Source organism: Psittacula echo (assembly GCF_963264785.1).
Source record: "Psittacula echo genome assembly, chromosome: 3".
Lineage (NCBI taxonomy): Eukaryota > Metazoa > Chordata > Aves > Psittaciformes > Psittacidae > Psittacula > Psittacula echo.
Window position 1 is genome coordinate 63,370,807 of NC_137736.1, and position 7,367 is coordinate 63,378,173.

The window sequence follows — 7,367 nt, forward strand, 5'->3', positions numbered from 1 at the left end:
AGTAGCATCTCGGAGGGGAACTGAAAGACAAACCCACAAGCATAGTGAAAGACACAGCGGTGTCTTCCACTAAATGCTGAACTCCTTCATTTACAGTCATCTTCCTGGGCCCTCACGGTGAGTCTCCAGAGCCCTGACAGTGGCCAGGCACAGACAAGACTTTACTCACAAATGGTATTGCTGGCCAGAAACAGCAAAGCAGGGAGGTGAAACCTCTTCCAGCTTTGCCCTGGCCAGCAGAGAACATGCAGTGTTGTTTCCATTTGCCCAAGGCCAAGATGATTGTGTCTGTCCCCATTGGTATGTGCCTTTCACAGCGGGTGATCCAATAGCTAGATTTCTGTACAATTAAGAGTTATGCTCCAATAATTCTTTTTAATATCTACTCATGACACAAAATGTTCAACTGAAATCCAGGTGTCTTCCTGTTCCTGATCACTGGTGAATATCTTTCTTTAACTTTCACAGCATGAGGAATTATACTGGAGGATAGGAGATGTAAGAATAGGTTTTGCTGCTAAAGGAAAAAGCCATCAACTTGTGCATTCAATGTAAACATAAACATTCACAAGGTTGAATCCTTAGATATGTTTCTGCTCCTTTTGTGGAGTTTTAACAGCATATATATATTTTATACATAAAGGAAATTAATTTTAGAGGGTTTTACTCTTTTTTTCTCCATACATTGCATTTAAAAATAACACTGCATCTCAGTTCTGGATATGATTGTGTGAATGGAATCGTACTACTGTGCTAACAAATAGAGTGTGCTCTGAGTGGAGGGAATCATAATCAGGATCTGCACTAAAACTCAGAAAGGACAATAGAGCTAAGAAACGAAAAATTCCTGCTGGGTGACTGAAAAAGCCACTGATGAAATTCAGGGTGCTGAGGATCTCACAAAATGGTCATGAGCCCAGCACTACTCATTGCCCTATGAACTATGGAAAAGAGAAGAGGAAAAAGATTATCTGGAAGAAAGAGAGGGGAAAACAGAGCCACTGCTGAATTATTAGTGTTCCTGCCCATGGCAGGGCGGTTGGAACTAGATGATCATAAGGTCCTTTCCAGCCCAAACTATTCTATTCTATTCTATTTCTGACTCAAATCCACTAGCCTGAATCCCTCCTTATGAGAAAATATAAGGCCATGGATTTGCCTTCTTACATAGCCCATGCCTTATGCTGCAGTTCCAAATTGTTAGGGGATCCCATTTTACAGCCGCCTGAAGATCTTCCTAAAAAATTTTCCCTTACTTCAGTTTTGTCTAGGAATTCCTAGATTTTCACTATGAGATGCTGTATAGTGGCCATATACCTTGAATACAGCAGCATTTTGGTGTTATTTATTGCAAAATGTCCATTAGTGGGAGGAGAAGGAAAGGAGAAGGGGATTCATCTGGAATCATTTAAGAAAATCTGATTGAAACGTAAAAAACTTTCCTTTTATATTTTATTCCCTTGTTACCATAAAAATGTAAAGGCTTTTCAAATTCTCAAAAGGAAAAAGTAAAAAATGAGTTAATCCAAAAATTTCAAGCCAGATGCTTTCAACATTATCACAATATTTTATACTGTTTATATCCTGACAAATATTTTTGTGAAATTCCTGTGATTTTAGAAACTATTCCTATTTAGATGGGTCTATGCATTCTTTGGCTTAAAATGGTTGCAACGAAGTTTTACAGTCCTGCCTGAGAAGATGGAAAGGTTATAGTACTTTTGCACTTAGCACACCATGGAAGCTTTATCATGCAAAGGAGAGGAGTAACACAGAATACTGTTCATTGTGTGACCATAACTCTGCTTTCCACATACCAAGTCTTTGCGTGTGTCTTTGCATGATTCCAGCAACTCCTGCTGTGGTTGGGTGGTGGACAAGTTGACTCCAAAAGCCAAACCGAACAGCCCTGTGCAAAGTCTATTTAGAATTGCCTTAGTTCAGCTATCCTTCCATTAAATTTATACAAAGCTGTTCATGTAACTAAAGGCCATATCTATGATTGATGGCTGGGGAAGAAGAAAGGCAAAAAAAAGACGCAGAAGTAAAAATGCCAACGGGATGTAGTTCTTTGAATAGACTATTTTCATGGGAATCATCAGATGCTCCTTCTCCACTTGTGCAATCTGTAGACAGTAGTACTGTGCCATAAATTGGATCTACAGTCAGTGAAGCAAACACTTCAGACACTGAGGTTATTGTTTCTGAGCCTATAATTTCTAGATAAAATATTCATGTCACGATCATACATTTTAGTTTCACATTTTAACATTTGTGAATAGCACTTATTTGACAGGGTTTTTTAACTCCTTTGCATGAGATGTGTTCATAAAATCAAGCTTAAGAACATAGCTGAGATGTCAAAAAAAGTTAAGATTTCATTATATTTGTCCAAAAGGGATGCTATATGTATTATAAATAAAACATACTTTTGTGAACCTGAAATGAATGTAAACATTAAGTGGATCAAATGAAGTAAAAGTCATATTTAGTCTTTTATTTTCATATAGTACAACAATTTAGAATTTCAAATGTAAATATCGTAGGAAAAAAAATGTTATTCATTTTTCGTTCTGCCCTTCAAGCATATTTGATCAAGTTCCATGTGCAGTAAGTTATTGTAAGTCTACTATTAATCAGGGCAGTGTTTGTGGCTGTTGTTAAAAAAAAAAAAGTATATTTTTGTCTGTGTTAGAAATGTTATATTAAGGTTATACCTAACAAAACAGATAGGAAATGTAATAGAGATATATATGGTTTAACTTCATTTGTATTGTGTTCAATAGTGCCCATACAATTCAGAAAAAAAAAAAGAAAAAACAAAAACCAAAAAAAACAGTTGTCTGGTTTTGGGTCTGTTTTGTCCATCTATTAAAAATAAAGATGTTTATTTTATTACCACTCAGCACCACCTGAAGTTTTGTGTTGCAGGCATAGCCCCACAGAGATGAGATGTCCCCAGCAGAGCGGGAGCTGGTCTTCACCCAGGGGATCAGTGGGGCCACCATGGCTACAGTCCCAGACAATACTGTCCGCTGATGTAAGGGGAAAATAAGACACACTGGCTTGTTTTCTAGAGCACTGAGGTGCTCACTCATGGAGTGAAGCACAAGCTGGGATTTTCAAATAGTATTAAATAGCATAGACATTTCCTTGAGGCAATAACACTTAGGTCTCTTGGTATTTGGGAGTTTGATCACGGAATGGTTTATGTGGGAAGCGGCCTTAAATGTCATTTAGTTCCAACCCCCTGCCATGGACAGGGACACCTTCCATTAGACCAGGTTGCTCAAAGCCCCGTCCAACCTAGCCTCTTGAACACTGCCAGGGACAGGGCAGCCCCAGCTTCTCTGGGCAACCTGTGCCAGGGCCTCATCACCCTAAAAATGAAAGATGTTTAAACACTGGTGAGATGTGGCCCCTCCTTTCCGTTGTCCTTTATGAAGGAAGTTAAAGCCATAAATATGATCACAGCAAACCCATAGCTGAGGAGTTAGTGCTAGGAGGTGGACTTTGGGACATTTAACCTTAAGAAAGCGTTTGAAGAAACTCAGTTCTCAGGGGAGGGTTTACACCAGTCTGAAGCACTGACGTTCTGTGACCAAGACTACAAAAAAAGATAAAGGAAAACATCAGTCTAGGCTGCAAGGGATGTGTTGTGACTGGGAGAGACACATGCTATCTCCATAATTGGTGTTAATAAATATCAGGTGGAAACCAATGTAAATGAGGTTGTAGTCAGGCATAAGGCTATGCTAGAGAATAGGGTAGTAGGGGTTAAAAAGAAAGTACTTCTGTGGATTAAAGATTTCATGAGGTTGACTATATTTAACTGATTTAGGAAAAAATTTTAAGGGGAGAAGGAAACAATTAAGTTGTTTGTGGACTAATGTAGGAAACCTGGGTAATGAGGTAGAATAACCAGCACTATTGAAGCAAGATATGAAAACCTCTCATACAGGATAGGGCAAAGATGACAGAATAGCTCTTTTTAGATGGAAAAGAATTTGAAAAGAGCATTTTCTGCTGTTATATGCTGGATTATGTAGGTTTAAAGAATATGGACAGACACACTTTCAATATTATTAGTGAAAGAAACACTACTTCAAACTGCAGGAACATGTAAACATTTGAAATCTGACAGAGATCAGGAAAAAAAGGCTTTATATTGGCGGAAAATTAGTAGTTTTAGTCCTGTGGGCAATAGATTCCTTTCTCAAACAGACAACGCACAGAAAAGAAAGGGTGCTATTTCAATTTTGTACTTAGAACATAAATACAGCATTGCAAAATGTCTGGTGATAGAAAACAACCTTGGACTGAAAGCTGAGAGTGATTAGATTGTCTTCATATACAAAGAGCAGTAAGAGGACATATTTAAGCTGAAAATATATTAATTTAAATGGATATAAAATACCACAGAATAGATTTGGAATGAGAATTAAAAGCAAATTCCTCATCACATGATTGAATTTCTGAAATAGTTGGAATACTGTCGACAAAAAGCAAAAATTGTGCTAAAATAGATCCTGTGAATAAAAGAACATGTTGTAGGGTGTGTTGTAGTCCAACATCCCATGTTGCTCCTTATCCTAACGCGCATCATCCTAGAAGCCTAAGCACACTTGAAGTAAATTTAAGTGGTGTCCTTTAATGTAAAATGACAGTAATAAATTCTTAGCCACTTGTTAATTCTTCCAAGTGAGAGTTTTCTCTGGTTATGACTCAAGCACTAAAATTCTTTTATGAAATTTGGAAATGACAAGGCCATTTTTTTTGCCAAGCTACTAATGAATTTCACTGCAAGCAAAAGGAATTGAATATATCCTGTCAATTTACTAATGGAATATAGTTATTATCTACGTATCAATAGCAGAGAGTAGATTGCTGTGCTTTGTGCTACTCAGCAGTTCACATCCATCAAAGCATTGGAAATAATTTTCAGAAGGACTTAAAGGGAAAGATGCTCCCAAACTGATGGGTAACTGGGGCAGCTTCAGTTATCTTGTGATTACATAAAACACATATTATCTTTCATTGATGATATACTGATGACAGAGATGCCCACTTTATGTTATCTATGTGAATAACCTGGCTGCAGAGCCATGTCTGTGAAAAGCTTGTCCTTCTTTGAGGATGGGTAGGATCATTGCCATGGTGAGAGAAATGAAAAGGTGCCTGCTGCTCACCATCCTCTAGGTCTTGCCTTTGCCTCTCCCTCCTTTGGCACTTCCATTGTTTTGGTGTATGGTCAAGTATACTGATTAAGTCTGTTCTCGGCACCACAGTGGGTTGTCTGCATATGAGCTTGCATATAGCCTACATACCAACAGTCTGTCAATAATAGGAGAGAGACATCTTTAAAATATCATACCATCCCAAAGAATCTCAGAAAAAGCAGTGAAGTTCTGCTGGGTTCAATTGCATGCTATACTGAGCAGTTCCACAAGCCATTCTTTTAACAAATTTTAAGGTTTCCTTTTTTTCTCTCCCATATACCAGCACCTCTGAAATCCAAAGTACTTTATTTTGCCTTCCCCCACAGTGCAGTTTTTCCACTTCAGTAGTGATCAACAGCTACTGTTGTCATCACACAAAGTGTAAGCATAGGTGCTCAGCATGTAAGAAGAATATAAGTAGTTAGCAGTAAAAAAGATTTCTAGCCTCTACAGTTTGTTTCTTACACACAAAGATGAGGTGATAGAAGTATAACAGAGAAGTAAACTAAGTACTAGAGGCAATATAATTATTCAGGGCTAGTATATCAGACAGCTGTGTAAACTTTATTATTCTATGTGACTGTGAAAAAATACTATGTTCCAGCAAAGCAACGAACTAGCAAGTTTTGCTTCATTCTTGTTTCGTGCTCATCAGGAAAGTAATGAGATGATGTTTTTTATATGAATTACCAGTTCTGTGGGATATTGTTAAATGTACACTTTCATTGTTCTCTCAAAACTACATACCAATTGCAGATTAGTGATAAATTTCAGTAACTAGATAAGACAGCCAACCTACAAAGGACAACTTCTATTCCTAAAGTTTTATGGTAGGCTATTAAAATGAATTATTCCACCTGTATAGAGCTACAGAGAACACCAGGTTCTGGCTTGGTAACAAGACAGAAAAATAACTATGGGTCCTAATTCAGATAGGAGACTTTTTTTTTCACTCCAAGTATTGTCAAGACAACTGCCAGTAAAAATGCAAACATTTGGAAAGCCATCTTATAGAGCCTCTGAATTGTAGCCATGAGACCATGATGATACCTTCCTGGTATCACACATGTGAAACACACTGTCGAGCAGCATCAGCTGGCCATGTGGAGGCAAAAGTTGTAGAAACACTTTCCTCGGAAGAGAAAAGAAGAAAAATTTGAACCCTACGAGTTAAAAACCGAATTATCCAGAGATGTTGTAGTGGTTACTGCCAAAGGCTGATTGGTATTTCTGTACTGCATAAATTAGTATGAGATTTGCACAGTTTCTGATATTTATGGACTCACTATAGCAGCTCTCCACGTAGTAAGTCCGTATTGTCCAACAGTTACCAGTTTTAGGTCTGAAAAACAACTTTATATTTTCCATCAGTCAAAAATCAATTATTTTTACCTCTGATGAAGTGTCCTCAAGGATTTCACTTGACCAAAATTGCTTATAACATAATGGAAATGTCTTTTTAGCAGCATAATATAATAGTTGAATAAGAAAATAGATAAGATATATTTTCATAAGGAGCTTATTTCCTTCCTAAAAGGAAAATTGGAGCCTTCATTCCTGAACTGGACCTCTCACAGGATTTCAATGCTACCATTTTAAAGGCACCTCATTTTTAAAAAGAGTTGAACATTAGTTCCTTAAATACTAAATCTGCCTAAGCTACTTCAAAGCAGAAATAAAAACTTCAGAAAATCTGGGCTGTACAAACAATTCAGTCCTGTGCCCAGTGAACTGACTACAATGTATGCTTAACTCATCTTGCCTGAATACTTGCATCAAAACTTGGGATATTTTCACTGCCTTTTTATAATTAATTTTCACTCATAAGCCATTTCTATTCAGATACACTGTGAGAAAAATTCATGCACCATTAGCAAGGCAAAACCAAAAACAAGATAAGTCTTGTAGCCCCTATGCTCAGAAAGAATGGCTTTGTCTGAGGGATTTCTTATATCATTCCCTTCTACTTAACCTCGTAAAGCATTTACAGTTGCATCTCTCACCCGTTTCCCTCTCAAAATCTCCTGCAGATTTATGTTGCTTTCCAGCCTAAGGAATATTGAAAAGGTTTTTAATGAGGCTAGAGAAACTGTCAATGAAAAGATTTATTTCACAACATTTTCATTTATAAATAAGCACACAAAAGTA